Source organism: Petaurus breviceps, unplaced genomic scaffold (genome assembly GCF_028583685.1).
Source record: "Petaurus breviceps papuanus isolate PSGF00001 unplaced genomic scaffold, PetGlider_PUasm1.0 90762, whole genome shotgun sequence".
NCBI classification, from domain to species: domain Eukaryota; kingdom Metazoa; phylum Chordata; class Mammalia; order Diprotodontia; family Petauridae; genus Petaurus; species Petaurus breviceps.
This window is the reverse complement of record NW_027187339.1, coordinates 2511744-2530687: the sequence shown is the minus strand read 5'-3', so window position 1 is coordinate 2530687 and position 18944 is coordinate 2511744. Positions and strand designations below refer to the sequence as shown.

The following is an 18944-nucleotide window of genomic DNA, read 5'->3' as shown; positions in this document are numbered from 1 at the left end:
GAAGGAAGGAAGGAAGGAAGGAAGGAAGGAAGGGAGGGAGGGAGGAAGGAAGGAAGGGGAGAAGGAAGGAAGGGAGGGAGGGAGGAAGAGAGGGAAGAAAGAAGGGGGAGAAGGAAGAAGGAAAAAAGGGAGGAAGAAAGGACATTTATAAAGGACATATCATGTGCTAGGCTACAGACATGAATAAAAAAGTGAAGACAGTCCCTGCCCTCAAAGAATTTACATTCTAATATGAGGAAACAACACATATTGAAGTGTGGTGGCCTAGGAGGGATATTTTTATTCGGAAAGTTACAAGAATAATGAGTAGAGACCTAGGGAAGCAAATGGAACTGTCCTTTTCAGAAGCAATGACAGATTTAGTTCAATTACAATTCCAGAAATGAGAAAGGGATGTGGAGGCAGGAGAGAAAGAGGGCAGCATGTGGCACCAAGAAGTCTGGAAAAGAACTGACTAAGCAACTGAGACCACTAATCAGGACCACAATGCCTCAGAGAAGGCATTCCAGAAAGGAAAGGGTTAAGTCATCCATAGTTTTTTTGGTTTCTGGTCTGCCTGACACAGTGGAAGCTTTTAGTTCTTGTGGGTCACCCCTTCTAAAAAAACAAACCAAATGATTCCAAGCTAACTTCATATCCCTTCACCCAACTCCCATAAGCACCAATTCAATTAAACCAACATTAATTAATGAAGTGCTCACTATAAATACAGATTTGTAGTCAGAAGAAGCCTTAGAAAGGATCTTGTCCAACATACTCATTTTCAAGATGAAAAAAATTAAGGTGCAGAAAGGAAGGGGATTTGCCCAAAGAACCTTTTAGTAAGTGTCCCAGCTCCTCTTACTCCACTACCTTCCACTACCCTGCTTCTCAGTATATCAATATATTTATCAGAGTTCACCAAGTCCTCAAAAGGAACAAGACTTCCAGGCCCACTGAAAGTTAAAAAAAATCCCCAAAATAATCTGGGGGTAGATGGTTTAGTCTTATGAAGATACCTGAATCTTATAGGTTCACCTGAATTGCTTGTGGCAAAAATTTTGATCTAGCTTTGTATGAAAAAGTGGCATCAGTAAAAGGTACCATTTTCCAGTCTCTAGTCTTTGTATTGTCTTGCAATTTTTCCCTTCATAGCAACCATTACCAGCTGTTCTTTTTACCAGTCTTCTCACTGTTCTTCCATCTTCAAGAGGCCTATGCTGTACTGTGAGGGAATCAATGACAAGACCTTCAGCTTCCTGGTCCTTCAGGAGGCCTTTGGGGGAGCACTAACCAGGCTGTTTTATAGCACTAGTCAATCAGTTCTTGCCATTTCTTGGTTTTAACTACACTTTCCTTTGTCCTTTTGTGTGATTGCTCCCATTTCATTGTGGGTTTGAGCAATCCTTGAAATGATGATCTTCCCCACACCAACCACTACTGTGATATCTCTAAATAAAGCTGGGAAAACCAACTTAGCTCATCTTCATCGCTCAAGGTGAGGCATTCTGAGTCAGCCTCATGTCAACAGAAAGACACACTATCACTACCCCAAAATGAAACCACATCAAAATTATTACATCTCCTAAACAATCCCTATACCACCGTAAGTCAGGTATATGGAACATAAGAGTATGTCAAGCGGAATAATGTAAAACCAATCTAAATGTGACTCTCATCCAAGGAACTTCACACCAACCCACCCAAACTTACTACCAGCTGAAGAGGTGGAAAGATAAATATCGGAATGTTTACTACTGTGAAGGCTAAGGTTGATGGATCACATGAATTTGGGAGTTCTGAGTTGCAGTGACACTAGGGCTGATTGGGCATACATACTAAATCTGGCACTAATATGGTGAGGCCCCAGGAACAGGAGGCCACCAGGGTGTCTAAGGAAGAACAAACTTGTCCAGGTAAGAAACAAAGATGGTCAGAGTTTCCTTGCCAACCATCAGTGGGGTTGGGCCAATGCATTTCCAGACAAGCCTTTCCCTCCATTCCCAAAACAAAACAAAACCAAAAACCCTAAAAGATGAAGACATTAACACTAGAACCATCTTGTAGGTTTCTAATATTCACTGCTTTATCCAGGTCTTGTTTCAGAGACTTTTATTTCACCTAATTCTCCCACATTTAGTCACCTTAAGAAATGGAACACCCAGAGAGAGATCAGAGCATGAAACAAAAACTGCTGGTAACAAAGGGGTCATTCCAACCATAGCCATCCACAAAGGCAGGATACCCAAAATTCAACTAAATTCAACATTTCTTAAGCACCTACCTGCAGAGCACTGTGACATCTGCAAAGCCATCTCAGCAGGGAAGTGATCATAGGATGTAGATCTAGGCCTAGAAAATACCTTTTTCACCATCTAGTCCAACCCGCTCATATTAAAATGAGGACATTAGATACCAGAGAGGTTAAGTGTTAGACGTAAAATTTGAACTCAGATCCCCTGAAACTCCAGATCCAGCAGACCTTTCTTTCTTTCTCTTTCCTTCCTTCCTTCCTCTCTCTCTCTCTCTCTCTCTCTCTCTCTCTCTCTCTCTCTCTCTCTCTCTCTCTCTCTCTCTCTGCAATCAAAGAGTTTCCTCAGGGTCCCTAATCATGTTATACTCATTTCCAAAACTTCCCTTAGAAATATGAATTTTGTACCACCTCCTCTCCACTTATCTAAATCTGAAATGCCTTTCAAGACAGTTCAGATTTCATCTTCTCCAATAAAGTCTTCCATGACTATTGACAATTCAAACTGATTTTCTCCATTCCAAGCTCTGAGAACACCATTCGTTGTTGGGATGTGTTGGGTGGCCTTTTTCCATTAGTCAGTGTGTCTTATCACTGTAACTGACCTCACACTGATATATGAATTTCTATTGTTAGAAGTGAGGCTGAGTAATGGACCAAGCCAGTGGTATTCTTTTTTACTGTTATTATTTATTGTGTATTGAAACTCTAAATGCAATCCTTGTTTTGGGGTTCTTTTCTTAAGTATAAAAGACTCTTGTATTAAGTTGAGTTTGTTGTATTCCCTTTTGCCAGTATATTAAGAGTTAATAGTTTTCCTTGAAGCATGGCCATTTGAAGTGCTATAAATTTGTTTGTCAAAAGTTCAACACTTTTTTTCCCTTTTCTTCTAACCCCAACATAAGGTTTTTCTCCCTCATTTCACAATGGCCATTGTTCCTATCAAAGCCATCCTTGGGATACAAGGCCAAGCAAAGTACACTATGAATCATGAATTAACTACCTCCCAATGTTAATAACTGACTTTAACCTTCAGGTGAATTATGAGAACCTACCCATAACAGGTTTTCCCCTTGATAACAGGTATCTATGTATTAGGCTTTTGATGGTCTTGGATAAGTACCAAGGCCAAAGACCAATGCTGAGCATGGAACAGTTCACAAGCAAGGCACTTGTACTCTGGCCAATTTGTATTTGGAAAAGACCATTCACAAGCTCAAGCATATGCCAACTAACCAATTAGTGCTCTTAAATCTTCAAAAACTCTTTGGGGGGGGGGGGGGGGCAGATGTTCCCTCCCAAGAATTAATGTCAAAAGGGGAGCTTCTTCACTATAAGCAAGAACAATACTACTTTGAAACTCACTGCAATTGAAGACTCATACTTTAAGACTCATATATATACTTGGTACTTCTAGCAGAACAGAAATGGCTGGTGGGGTACAAGATGAAACTTCACAGATCCATAAGAAAGTATTCCATTGGAAGTACCCAAGGAAACATGGGCAACATTTGCACTCCCAGCTCTCACTATCTAGCTGAGATCTGGCTGGCAGTAATTTAGCTGTGCATTCATCTCCTTCAATTAATCGTACTGGGATTGATTCCATGAAACATGTGAGTCAGGTTTGGGGTTCACCTTTTAGCATCATAGGAGTAATGTTTAGCACATGTCTTCATTTAGAAAGCATTAGTTACTAAACGTTGGAGAGTAGACAAGAGAGCCTGATCATGCCTCTACCCCTTAGAAGACAGTTCCACAAACCTAAATGATGGAAGCATAGAAATTAGGTTTTTATTGCATACTGCCTGGTATTCTCTTGTTGATTGTGGTATAAGGAGAAATTTAATACTGAATGATGCTTTTGGATCTGTGGTCATTCAAAAGTACAAAAACTAAAAAATGGTATTATAATTTTATGAAAAATAAACAAAAACAACAGTAAAAAATAAGATGAATTGAAAAAATAACCTATTTATAAATATTTTGAACATCCTTTAACAGTTTGCTAATCTTTTTTAAAGAATTTTAGCCTTGGGCGGCTAGGTGGCGCAGTGAGTAAAGTGCTGGCCCTGGAATCAGGACGACCCGAGTTTGGTTCTGGCCTCAGACACTTAACACCCACACAAAAAAACTAGCTGTGTAACCTTGGGCAAGTTACTTAACCCCAATTGCCCTCCAAAAGGCAAAAAAAAAAAAAAAAAAGACTTTTAGCTTTGGTTTTGCTATAAGTTGGAGAAATAAATTTCATGTTTTATTCTCAAATCAAAACTCAATCCCAGTTCAAACAACAGAACCTGTATTTTCTAAACTCTGTTTTTGATGAGAAGATACTCTAATAGGTCACATGGGTCTGTGATCTCATCACTGTGAATGTTCCCTCTAATGAGGAAGCTCATAACATATCCATGCCTGCCCCTCCTAGTGACTCTTGTCCATTTCCTCCCTTAGCTTCTCCAAAAGGCATTTTGAGGGGCTTCTAGGAGCTGGCTGACTGGAAAGCCCATTGTTAAATGTTCAGTATGAGCACTTACACTTTGGAAATTGGCAAATATTACAAGTTAAAGCTTGATTTATTGTTTTTCTGATTATCTATAGTTAATAAAATGATGGATAAAATGTGAATACTGCAGATTAAACTTATAAGTGTGTTGGGCCTACTTTTTTTCTGAAGAGTTGGTTGTTAAATATTTACCAGCAAACCCTTGCTATATCTCCCAATGTGTTGAAGTTTCTCTTCACTTTGTCAAAAAGAGGGAGATGATGATGATAATGATGATATCTCAAAGGGTTGTATGATCATTTGATTTGATCCTCAAAACAATCCTATGATATTATTATTATTAATTATTGTAATTATTAATTATTATTACCTCCATTTTACAGATGAGTAAACCATGACTGACAGGTTAACTGATTTGCCCAGAGTCGAGGAGCTAGTAAATCTCAAGCAAGATTTGAATTTAGGTCTTCCTGATTCAAAGTCCAGCACTCTATCCATCTCTCCACACTACCTCTCAAATTATCCTGAAGATCATGGGGTCCAAACAACAGACTGAACTGAAAATCAAATCTAAGTTATAGTCCAATATTCTTCAGTGCTTTGTCAATTGGGTCACAATCAGTTTTTTAGAAATAGGACCACAGGCTTGGGAATAGTCATCATGGAAAAGACTAACACAAAATGCCAAATGGTCGGCTGAAACAGAGAATTCACTTCTTCACTAAGAACAAAAGGATTACTCTTAGGAACATCAGCACTAGTGGTCCTATAAAGGGAGGAATTCACTTCCCACTCAGGCCATTTCCTGCACAACCTTGAAAGCTGCCTTGCCCCAAGTTCTGGAACCAGGAACTACAATCAAATCAGTTCTGCCAGATGTGGTGTGTCAACTTTCTCTCCTACTAGCTGCAGTCATAATCTCTGTAACTTTCCAAACCAAAGTGTCCCTCATTCCCCCTCTATATTAGACTATAAGCTCCTTGAAGGTAAATTTGTCTTTGTCCCTTACATTTGTAACCCCAGTGCTTAACACAACTTGGTAAATACTTAAATTATTTTTTCATTCATTCATATAATTACACATCTCTGTGACTTCTAACCATGCACCAAATTTCATTGAAAACTGTTTAAAACTATGAATTTGCTTTGTTTGACTACAATCATGTATATAAGGTATATATATTTGGAAATTTGTTTTGGAGAGGGTTTTAGATAGGAATTATGGTGATTTTTTTCAAAGGTCTCAGATTAATGGAGTAATCCTGGTGCAACTGTGTTCAATTTAATTCATACTTTTTAAAACACCAAGCTGTACACAACAGAGATTCACAGTTTCACATACAAGCTTCTTTTCCTATTCTTCTTTGGACATGGAAATGTTTGTATTTGTTGATACCTGCCAAGTTCAATCAAAAAGGGGAAAAAATGTTTTAAAACAATCTTTTAAATTATCAAATATATGGCCATTTGTAGACTTCTTTTGTGACTGCTTTTGTTTTGAGGTGACAGAACCCACCAAAAAAAACCACTTATGGTCTATGTTAATATTATGTTGTAATGGTACCAGAATTGGTTAAATTAACCAAGTTCAAAAGTTACTACAAAACAAATACCACATGAAGAAACTAAGGCAAAATTCCAAGCAGGAAAACTAAGACTGGACCCTCATTTCATCTGGTCAATTAAGGACAGAAATGAGTCTGTGGCCAAAGTAAGGAAAACAAAATGGAGAACTTTAGCAAAACCAAATAAGACCAAGCAAGTTTATGGCTTGGAATCTTCCAGTAGACAGACAAAATTATGGACACTTTGAGTCTTCAATCTCTTGGTTATTAACAGTAGACAATTCCCCATCAGTCACTAAGCCTGAATGGAAAACCTTTTGCCTGAGGTTAGGTTTTCAAAGCATCCACTCAGCACATTTTGACTCTTAAATATTATGTTCCCTTTGCTATTTTTCTCCACCTGGCTCCAAGACCCAGTTATAATCTTGGGTGAGCTTCCCAAGGTGAATACAGCCTACTCACAGTTTGTGACAGGCAGCACCAAAACTTAATGTCCTCCCTTCCGCTGGAGGGGAGAAAAAAGGGAGAAGGAATTTGTCCCAGGTGACTGGCAGTTGACAGATGACCTTCAGAAGCAAGGTACTAAAAATTAAAAGCACAATTCATTTCTTCACCAGGACTGGTAACAGCTGTCAAAGAGGCATGACTGGAAAACAAGAGATAGGGCAAAGAAGAGGATGCCGGACAAGACCAGTAATGAAAGAAACCAGCTCAAAATGAAGTCAGTCCTTGAGGAACAGTTTGTGGCTAAGTGAGAGGGTAGAGGGACCTCCCCCTCCAGAATGATGAAAGAGCTCATCACAGGGAGGAGAAGTAATTAGAGGGAAGGAATAGTAATTACTACAAATATGACAAGGAGGACTGCACTGTCAGAGTTCTGTCAAAGTCCATAATTCTTGCAGATGAGCAACGAGGCCAGAGCTTACAAAATATTCCCCCTGAATTATGCAGCTGATTAGTAATGCTACACTCAAATGCACAGCCTAACCGGAGGTGACCATCTCTTCATGGAGACAGGAAGGAGAACAGGTTTTAGGTGGGCAGGGAAACCTTGTTTCCCCAGAAGTTAAAAACATACATACAAATGAACACAAGCCCACAGAATGAGATGTCAAACCCATTTAGCATGGCTACCTATGGGACCTCAGGATCCAAAAGCTTAGTACTAATGGGACCCCTAAAGATAGTTATGGGCCCATAGCCTTTTAGAGGAAGGGACCCATTTCCATGCCTCCTTTCCACTATTGACTCTGGTTGGCTGAGTTGTCAATCATCATCAGGTCAGGTAGTAATTGTTTCAATTGGTTGATTATACCATGCTGACTGGCTTAATATTGTGGGAAGGCAAAGTCAGCCAATAATGGAGGGTGCAGGACTACTGCAGGATGCTAAACATGTCCTCCCACTAGCCCTCTCCCCACCCCTCCAATGGTTCAGTCTGAGGTCACCAAGCGTACACTCATTATGCAGAAATACAACAGAACCAACAAATACTATTGAATGTTCAGACCATTGCCTTAAGCCCAAAGGAAGCCCAGAAGATGTATAAGCACACATGTATAAGACAGCAAAACAGGGATACTTTGGGCACTCGGGGAAACTCAGGTTTGTGGGGGAGACTGGAAAGCAGCACCAGTGTTTGTATGATGCAACATCGTGGGCCGAGGGCAGGATTTGGTAGAATTCATGCAATCTACAAGCAAACCAGAAGATATTGAGAATCATCAATCTCATCAGGGTGATTGTCTACAAACAATCCTTTCTGGTTCACAAAATAGCCAGTAGATTTTTCAGTAGATCTGGGGTAGGAAGATGGAAGCAACAAATTCAACAGCCTACCCTGCTCTTGATGGCCATGGCACACTACTGGCTGATACTGGGCTTTTAAGTGGCAGGTCCACCAAGATGAAAAATCATGACTTCTGACTCCACACTTTATCAATCATGCATTCTTCCCAATATAAACATTTTGGGGCGTTCATTCTAGAGATAGGTATACTTGTTGTGGTAGTGGTGGTGGGGTCTTTGTGTCATGTCTGACTCTTCCTCGCCCCATTTGGGGTTTTCTTGGCAAAGACATTGGAGTGGTTTGCCATTTCCTTCTACAGCTTATTTTACAAATGAAGCAACTGAGATAACCAAGATTAAGTGACTAGTCCAGGGTCACTCAGCTAGTGAGCACCTGAGGCTGATTTTGAACTCAGGAAGAGTTCAAGGCTCTATCCACTAAACCACTTATTGATAAATTAAATCCTTGCACTACTGAATACACAATTATAAACCTTAACCAAAAATATAAATTGTAAAGGGAGAAGACAAAGATGAAATAATATTTATTGCTGGACAGAATAAAAAGCCAATAGACTTTACTGAATAGGTGAGTGAAGAGATCATGCATGGGCTTTAGAAATATCTCTTTGGTGGCAGTATGGAGGATGGGTTCTAGGCGGAGAGATCTGTGAGAAGGAGAACAATTGGGAGGCCATTCTAATAGTCTCCCAAACAAGAAATGAGGAGAGGAACTAGTGTGGTAGGCATTTGAGTAGAAAGAAGGAATCAGGTGTGAGAGGAGGTGTCAGGATAAAGACAAGACTTGGCAATCATTGGTTATATGGAGCTAAGGAGGAGGACACTAGTTTCAAACCTGGGTGACTGTGAGGATGATGGTGCCCTTGACAGAAATTTTTTAGAGGGGTAAGTTTGAGAGAAAAGACAATAATGGAACAAGATGTAATGGATGGGTTGTAATATATATGACCCATCTGTGCCTGCTCATCCCATATGTCTTACTGTGTCCCACCCAGATTGAAGAGAGGAGAAGCTTTTGCTCATAGTTTCCTGCTACCTCAAAGCCAGCTCCCCACCACCTGCTACAACCTCAAGGTTATGTGGGGAATGGATGGTGGGGAAGGGGAACAGCTATTTACCCAATGGCTCATGAACAGTTACTGCAATAGATACCTAGATAATGGATGGATTATCAATGTCCTGAAGACTGACTCTAGGCCCAAAAGGGACTTTCTACCAGAGGTACTGAACAGAAGGGTGACCACTAAGGGATAAGGGTAAGTGTGGTTGTGTGGGAGACAAGCCTCATAGAAGAGGAGGGAATATAATCTTATATTATATAATATGACCTTATGTAATCTTATATGTTTTTATATAATTTAATATATATTTATATATAATTTATTATATATTATATGATATAACTTCATATAAACTTCTATTATATAATATAACCTTCTCACCCTTTTATTGGCTGATCAGATACTCCTTGGAGTCAGGTCATGCATGGCCTTCCAGCCCCCACTTTGGAGACCACAACACTAGCCCTGTGGGCATCCCAGTGTTCGAAATAGAAATATGCAAAGATGGGAAAACCCACCCTTGAAACCAAAGCCCAGAAAAGCAGAAATAAGACCCCAAAGAGGCTGCACTTCAAAGCCAGATGCACAATGGCTAGGGGAGGCATGTTCTCCCATTTCCAACTGAATGCAGGAGATTAGGGGGTCTTTGGGAAGTGTTGTCAGAACATTCTCATGTTTGCAAACTGTGAAAGTTCAAATGGGAGTCAACCATATGGAGAGGAGGGAGGGGGGAGAATGTTAAAAATTTGTGGTCTTGAACCACTTCAGAAAAACTTAATCAAAAAAATCACTTTTCCCACTCACTCCTTCTTTTGGAAGGAGAGAACTATATCCCGACTATTGAAGAAGTTGTATAAATCATTGTCTTCCACAGGACATCATTTATTCAACAGCAGCATCAGTGACACTTCATGATTAGGCTACATTCTAAGCCCTAAGAACACCCCATAAGGTATTGTCACAGAAAGTTCTATTTCTCTCCAAGTCTGATGGGCAACTATTGTAATGTAAAACCCTGGGATTTAAATAACACAAGAGGATTCTTTTATGAGGAGAAAGGTTTATATTTTGGAGTCTTTTTTACTTCAAAGAAGCCCAGATACTAAACCATGAATTACCTGAAACAATGAGCAGCAATGATCTGCCGTCAAGAATTTCTTTAGGAAAAGACTACTATACCTGACTAATGAGGAGGGCTTGGGTGATCCAATTATCTCTTTGAAACAGTCCCAGGTTCTTGGAATTAACACTAGTTAGGAAAACAGGCAAAGGGTTAGCAACCTGGTGTACCCCCAAAAGACCCACCCCCCTCCCATCTCTCTTTTGGTTCTATTCATATTTGGACTCCTCCTTCCTACCTAGGTAGAGCAAAGATAAAGCAATACCTATACCTGCCTAGGTATAGCAAAGATAAAGGTCAACACAGTCCCATAGTGGCCCACTACACATTGCTCCCAGGAGTGCAGTCAGTATTGGGAAGGGAGGAAGCAAAGGATTGTCCAAGAGGATAGGAGGGGAAATGGAGCAAAATCAGGGCCAATTTAGCTTCCTAGTTGATACACTTGAGGCTCAGAACACAAGTAATTACAGTGACCGACCCTGGCCTGAAGGAAAGAAAAAGGAATACACACACACACCCCCTTTTGTTGGAGAGGCAGGATTCTAGGAGGTAGAATGGTGTATATGCCATGAAGGTCACTCGGTGGCAAGAAGCTGTGTTGTTCCTTGGGGACTACCGTGAAACATGTGAGTGTCTGACCAGAATATTCTTGTTGAGGAGTCAAATTGTGGGGCTGTATTAGTCAATGAAATGTTCACTGAGTCCCTACTGTGTGCCTAGGACAATGCAACTTGAAAGGTATATACAACACAGTCCCTTTCCTCAAAGATCTTACAATCTAATTGGGAAGAGCGGACGAAAACATCTAAAACAGAACAAACGAGGCCAAGTTCTAATGCAATCCAATGACATTTCTAATAACAAAAATCCTTTGATTCAGGGAGGAAAGTCTAAGACAAACAGACTTGACAAGCTGAATTCCATATGACTGAGTAATACAGCAAGAATCTTTGTGCAAAGTCGGGTGAAATAGTTTCTTAGTGGCAACAATCCCTTATTTCTCTCCCAGATGCCTCAGTTAACTGGCAGACTTCAACCTTTTATAGCTTATCTCCCCTACTAGACTGTGGGCTTCTTAAGAACAAGGACCATCTTGCTTTTGTATATGTATCACCAGTGCTATGCATACAGTAAGCACTTAATAAGTATTTTTTCTAATTCATTTCTTCATTAACCACAGAAATCAAGTTCCCAGAAAGTAGTAGCATCTGTATCAGATTCATCCTTGATAGACAGCAACATGACTCACCCGTGTCCCAAGCAATACACAGCTCTGCCATCCCCAATGGGATCTATCCATATGATGCTTTTCAGTCTCTAGACCAGAGCCATATGTGGTAATATACTAACAGAGTCCCCAAAATGGAGGCAGCATATAGCGAAGCAGATGGGAGTGCTGGGCTTGGAATTTTTAAAAAAAAAACTGGATTTGAATTCTGTTTCTGAGATGTTTGATCACACTCAAGTCACTTAACCTGATATGCATCCATTGGGGCCATTGCCTTTTTCCAGGACCTCACACCTATTTTGTCCTTCAGTACTTTCAAACTGTCATTTGTGCTCACTTCTATCACACATACACACATCACACATACACACACACACACAATCTCCCACAAATCACACTGTACTGTCACATGGTAGAAAAATTGCAGGTTGAGTGACCCCCTATAACCTACTACTCCAAGGTCAATATGGGGAGGGAGGTACAGAGTGAAAATTTGCTGCCTAAACCAAATGAGCTACTATACCCACTATGACTCTGCCCTCCCCTACTTACCCAATCACCCAGAATCCAAGGGAACAGAAGTCATTTCAACGTTCTTGACTGTTGCCAATGGCCCTCTCTAAAGAATCAGCCCAGGGAGAACCTGGCAGATTCAGAGCACCAAACCCCCATTTCTTTGGAAATCTTTGGCCCCACCGGCAGAAAGCCTCAGAGCACACTCCACTTGTGTCTACTATGACCTTCTCGCCCTTCCCACCCTCCCTCTCACTGCTAGTGAGAGGTACACTCATGTACACTCATCAGAAAAGGGATAAAGGAGAGAGACAAAGAACAGATGTGGGGTCAGCAGTGCATGCTCAGCTCTAGTTTGGAGGAGCCTGCATCTTGGAAGGATTTTTCCCCCTCTCTCCACGCCCTCTCAATGCCTGCCCCCCCTACTCTCCCCCCCATCAAAGTCGAGGGAAATCTCTGTTTAAAATTAAAGGCACACACCATATGTGTGGAGGACTGGCTCATTCCCCCTGATTCAGCAGTTCTCGGAAGGCATCTGCACTCCCTGAGAGGGGATCCTTCAGCATTCAGAGTCAACACAAGAATCTGCTGAACCCCTATGAGCCTAGGCACTGTGCTAAGCACTGTCCTTGGAACCACTCAGGATAGAAAAAGTGTCAAAGACTCATGGGGATCATCACTGATCCTCCTTAATACAGCTCCTTTTCCTCTGTTGTTCATCCCCAGTTTCTCTCTATTTTACTTGCACATAGTTCTTGGGATGTCATCCCCCTCACTGGACCCAGAGATCCTCAAGAGCAGGAATGGTCTATTGTCTTTCTTTCCATCCTCAGTGTAGCAAAGTGACGAGCAAACAGTAGGTGTTTAATATAAATGCCTGATGATTCTCTAACTTAGGAATGGTACAAACAAATATGCAATCCATGGTAAGATTAAACACCCAAAGAACAGTGTAGCCCATACATTTTATAGCCATTCTGAAAACAAGAGGACAGCACAGAATGGCATGGCTGACAGAAGGCTGTCATGTATGCTAAGCTTTAAGGTTTACAAAGCGCTTCATATAGATTATCTAATTTGGTGCTTTATAGGACCTCAAAACCATCCTGAAAGGTACTATCAGTATGATTATCCCTGTTTTGTTGCTGTTCAGTCATTTTCTGTCATGTCTGACTCTTTGTGACCAAATTTGGGGTCTTCGTGGCAAAGATGTTGTAATAGTTTGCCATTTCCTTCTCCAGTTCATTTTACAGATGCGTAAACTGAGGCAAACAGTGTTAAGTGACTTGCCCAGGGTCACACAACTAGTAAGTGTCTGAGGCTGGATTTGAACTCAGGAAGAAGAATCCTCCTGATTCCAGACTGGTGCTCTGTGAACTACAGCGCCACCTACCTGCCCATATCCCCATTTTACTGATAGTTAATTAAGTCATAATCACACTGCCAGAAAGGGTAGTAGGAAGGATTCAAGCCCAGGTCTCACCTTACACTAAATCCAGTGCTCTCTTCACTATACCCATTGAGGTGGTCAGGTTTTGGAAAGACAGAGGAGAAGGTGTTTCAAGCGGGGGAAACAACATGAATAAAGATAATGGAGATAAGACTGTGGGTGGCATATTTGTAGGACAAAGAGGTGACCAGCCTAGATAGCTATAAAGACTCTCACACAAGGGAAATAATATTGGATTAACAAATTGGATTAATAAATAGTGAAGGCCATTCTGAGGAGTCTGAAAGTCTCTGAGCTTTGTACTGAGGACAAAGGTGCCCATGGTCAATCTTTCCATCCCAGCCCAGGGACAGAGCCTTCCTGCAACCATCCCCCTGGACGGGTTGGCATCTCCACATATCCAGGCCTCCCAGGAGCCAAAAACCTCCCTTTGGGGAGCCTAGGCTCCCCAAAAGATCCTGGAAGACTAAGAATAAGGGGGACTGCTTAGGAGAAAATGCCTGCCTAGAAGACAGGGCCAAGCACAGTATATAGATGGTATCAGCATCTTGCAAAAAACCCCAGTGTAAGAAAATTCTTCATCCTCCTTCAATCAATAAGCATTTATTAAGCACTTACTATATGCTAGAGACTATACTAAGCACTAGGTATGTATTCATTTTCATCCTAAGTAACCATGAATCGATCCCAGGCAACATGCAAAGCAAGGGACATTGGCCAGAGACTATTTCTGTCCTCTGGGGAACTGAAGATTTAGGGTAGATAATTCAGATTACTCTCTCTTAGAAAAGTAGCTTGGCATAGTAGATAGACAGCCAACATTGAAGCAAGGAAGACCAAGGTTCAAGCCGTACTGGGCAAGAGACTGGACCTCTCAGAGAGGTCCCTCTTCCTGGAGTCCCTTAACACAGTGAAGTCACAGATCCAGTTCCTATCCCCTAAGTCTAGAATTTGGATACAAAACTGTACCAGCTAGTCTTGGTAATAAGAGTTAACATTTTAAGGCTGGCAAAGATTGCCTCATTTGATACAGGAATACTTCAAGGGCATTTTTGGTGGGAGTATTCCCTCCAATGACATAGATAACTAGACTTCTACAGTTGTCTTCAAGAATTACTATGACCAAAAAAGCTTATCGTCCTGTGGGCGCCTTGGGGATGAACCTCTCTGACCTGACGTGGGCACTGCACCACATCCCTCCATAAAATATTTCTGTCTTCTTGGGACCCACCAGAATTTGTGCTATAACAGCCTGACCTTAAAGAACCTAGGACCCCTCCCCCAGTCCAGGATGAGGCACCAGAGTAAGACTTTGGAGATGGTACCAACTAATACATGGGCTGAATTCAGATTTTGCCATCCTAAGTACGTGCAGAGCAAGCAGAATTGGGAAGGGTAGTTGATAATTGACATTTATAGAGTTCTCTGAGGTTTACAAAAGCCTTTACTATTTTACCTCATCAAATGAGGTAGGTGCTATTATACAGATGAGGATACTGAGGCAGCCAGAGGTTTAAAGGACTTACCCAGGATCACACAGCTAGTAAGCATCTGAAGCATCTGAAACTGGTCTCCCTGATTCCAGGCCCAGTGCTCTAACCACCGGGGACCCTAGATCCTTCATTTTTCTTTACTAGGTAGGTATTTGACTTGCCTAAAGTGTCTTGATGCTTCGTGTAGGATAAAATGAGGTGGTCCAGCAACCCTAGAGAGGAAAGGCTTGGTCCTTTGGGGAAAGGGAAGGGAACAGACATTCATTAAGCACTTATGGTTCAGGGGAAGACATCTTTCTTTGAACCAAGAAAAACAACCAGGCTGGGGTAAAGCACAGGTTACCCTAAATCTAACTGAAAGTCATAATCTGTGACCCTTTCCCCCAGCTAATAGTAGACAAACTCAAGAAGGGAGGGGCTTCAGCAAAAAGACTCCAAAAGAGACTGGCTTGGGCCAGGAAAAAAGGACTTACATCTCCCTACCACTCTTTGCAAGTGACACCATGGCCCTATTCCTGGTTAGTCTTAGAGTGTATGTAGGCAAAGGAAGGATGGTCCATGTTCAACTACAGCAGTGACGCTCAGATTCTGGACCCAGGAGTCTTTGGGCACATACAGAATGGCCAGGCAGCTCCAGGTTATATAAGGGAAACTGATGCTTTCTAAACTACTAGTTTAGAGATTTTTCTAGATTTCTTGGTGGGAGCAGAAGCCAACCAAACTGTGATGTGATATCCCCCCAAATGTAACCCTTGGCTCTCCCGCCAGAGGTTTCCCTGACAAGAGGGGTTGTGAAATCTAACCTCACCTGTAACAATGGTGACTATCTACCCAGTCATTGCATGTTACATTTTAAGCCTTTAGAGAAGGTTTTTATAACCTTCTTTGTATCAGGGAGCCCTTTGGCATTCTGGTCAAGCTTATGGATGCTTTCTTAGAATGTTTTTAATTAATTAGAGAAAATGCTAACTTTCAATTAGAAGGTTCTGAAATAAAGATGTGATTTTTTTCTGTCAAGTTCAAGGATACCCTGACATCTATCCATGGAACCTTTGAGGGTCTATGAACTCAGGTTAGAACCCCTACTTTAAAGATCAAAGCCTAGATCTATGTAGCTCCTTTTGAATAGACCCTGGTATAGTGTGTCCCAAATAGCCAAACATTCATTAGAACTTTTTTTTTCCTTTTTGGAGGGGGGAAGGCAAGGCAATTGAGGTTAAGTGACTTGCCCAAGCTCACACAGCTAGTAAGTGTTAAGTGTCTGAGGCCAGATTTGAACTCAGGTCCTCCCAATTCCAGGGTGGGTGCTCTATTCACTGTGCTACCTAGCCATCCCTCATTAAAATTTTCTAAAGAGGATGACCATGATGATCAGACTTAGGAGAAGTAGAGTGCACATCTGTCCAGGCAAAATAATATCAAGAGTACTGGGCAGATCTACCCCTTCCCCCACTGCTTCTCAAAAATCACTCTCTTACTTAAAATTTTAACAGGGTTTTCATTCCTTTAGCTTAAGGTTCTGATCCTTATTAATTCAAACAAAGATATATATGCCATATGGCACCTGCGTGGCACCTACTATGTGCCAAGCATTATGCCAGGCTGTGGAGATACAAAGACCAAAAAAAAAAAAAAACACCAAAACTTAAATACCTGACCTCAGATAGCTTACATTCTAAGGGAATGTGGGAAGATAATATACACAGAGTTAAGTAATAACTTGTATATGCAAAGTAAAATAGAATTACTTTAGAATAGAAAGAAAGGAACTATGGGCAGCTAGGTGGCGCAAAGAGCACCAGCCCTGGAGTCAGAAGGACCTGGGTTTGGATCCGGCCTCAGACACTTCACACACACACACACACACACACAAACCTAGCTGTGTGACCTTGGGCAAGTCACTTAACCCCAATTGCTCTCCAAAATAAAAAAAGAAAGGAACTAATAACTGGGGAACCAGTAAAGGTCTTCAGTGGGAAGAGGTACTTTAAAGGGAACTAGGGATTCCAAGAAGCAGAGGTGTTGGGGGGAGAGTATCCCAGGCATGAGGAAGAGCCTGTTCAAGAGGAAAAGAGGTAAGGAATAGAATGTCATACATGGGAAACATCAAGAAAGCCAATTTCATTGGATTGTAGAGTATGTGAGGGAGATCCATGTGAAATAAGTCTAGAAAGCTAGGCTGAAGTCTGAATATGAAGGGTTTGAGATACTAAATAAAAATCTTTGCTTTTTCCTAACAGTAAGAAGGAGCCCCTGAAGATTGGGCAGAGGATCAACATGATCAGACCTGTGCTTTAGACATACCAATTTCATAGTTGTATGAATAAGGGATTGGAGACTGAAGAGATAGAAAAAGCACCAAAACCAATCCAGAGAGAATTTCAAGAGTACAGGTGAGATGTAATGAATGCCTGCTCTAGGGTGGTCCTCAGGTGAGTGAAGAGGTAACAGATTCAGGAAATGTAAATGTAAAATCAACAAGACTTAGCAACTGAACTGACATGGGGAATGGGAAGATAAAGAATTGTTGGACCCCAAGGGTTCAAAACTTAATGAATGGTCCTCAACAGGAATAGTGGAGTTTAAAGTAGGGGTGATTTTCATGGGAAAGATAAAAAGTTCTATTTTGGACAAGGTGTATTTGAGAAGGCCAGGAAGTTGAATGATATGGGACTAATGGGGGTGGATTGTAGATAGAAGAATCATCTGCAAAAAAAATTCAATAATGCACAGAAATTGATAAGATCACTAAAAGAGAGATGTAGAGACAGAGGTGAAAACCCAAAGCAAAGCTCTAAAGTGTCAACACGCTGACCTTTATTCTTTATTTATACCTTGGAGTAAATGAGTTTTAGATCCTTTCTGCTGAACAAGTTTGGATAGTAAAGAGAGAGCATGAGCACAGCACCTCGAAAGAAGAGAGAGATAAGAGATGAGCCTGGGGTGGGAAGGGCAATTTGACAACTTTTCTGAGATCTGCTTAAAGCTATAATGATAGGCATGTCAAAAAGTCAGACCATGGGGGAAACTACGGCTTAGCCAGAAGTTGTTTCTATTATCATACAACACTCTCTCAGATTCTGCAGCTAAACAAGGAGATTCATCAAGATGAAAACAGAGAGATAAGTATACACAAAACCAAAATGCTCTTTCTGCCATAAGCAATGGTAAACAAATCAACAGCTAGCAGTTGTTGCCACCTCAACCCCATGACACATCCCCTCCTTCCATCCCAACCATATTACCCCACTGAGCACATTCTGGGGGCTACACTGGCCAATGAAATGCAGCCACCTCTGGCATGGAACTCAGCAGCTGTACAACAGCTGTGTGCAGCCACCTTACAGGACAGGAAGCCAAGAACGATGCATGGGCCCAACCGGAGCCTCATGAGGGAGAAGGCTGAGCAAGGCAGAACATAATGACCAGCCCTGGACTCAGGCCAGGAAGAAAAGGTTTACATCTCTCTGCTCTTCTTACAGAAGGGACACAGAGACAGCCAAGGGCTCTGGTCAGGGGAAGTTGTTGTTTCTAAGTCAACTAACTTGAAGGTATTTCAATTGACAATACCCCTACAGTGATTCACTCTTTCTTTATTGCAACTTACTCCCCATAAAAGCTCTTTTCCTCCACCAGGATCTGCTTGGGCAACATATGATGTCATCATAAATCATCCCTTTTTTTTTTCTTTTCCTTTAAAATGTCAGCAGATTTCTTGGAGTTTCTAAAAAGCCGAGAGAGCCAGAACCATCTCCCAGTTTTGGCAGGGAAATCAGTTTTCTTTCCCAAGACGTCTGTCTTCACTTCTCCACCTCCACCCCCTTGCTCTCCTATAGGAGAGCTTTACAAAGATAAAGCCTCGAAGAGCACAAAAAGTCACAGAAAGCATTTATGAAGAAAGCTTTCCTTTCTACTCTTTCCAAGTCCAAGTGCTCTCTCTCTCTCTCTCTCTCTCTCTCTCTCTCTCTCTCT

At 41.4% G+C, this 18944-nt stretch overlaps 1 protein-coding gene and 1 long non-coding RNA gene across 2 annotated transcripts in view; both read right to left on the bottom strand.

Annotated features, from left to right (window-relative positions):
• Positions 1–12414, bottom strand: part of LOC138146430 (uncharacterized) — a 48749-nt gene extending 36335 nt beyond the window's left edge. Inside the window, exons 1-2 of the long non-coding RNA XR_011164479.1 lie at positions 12069–12414; positions 10348–10417 (exon numbers count right to left, since the gene is read on the bottom strand). This is a non-coding gene — a long non-coding RNA (uncharacterized lncRNA). The remainder of the gene's footprint in view (positions 1–10347; positions 10418–12068) is intronic.
• LRMDA (leucine rich melanocyte differentiation associated) overlaps positions 1–18944 on the bottom strand; it is a 1350008-nt gene that overhangs the window by 1255921 nt on the left and 75143 nt on the right. The gene's annotated exons all lie outside the window — the stretch shown is intronic.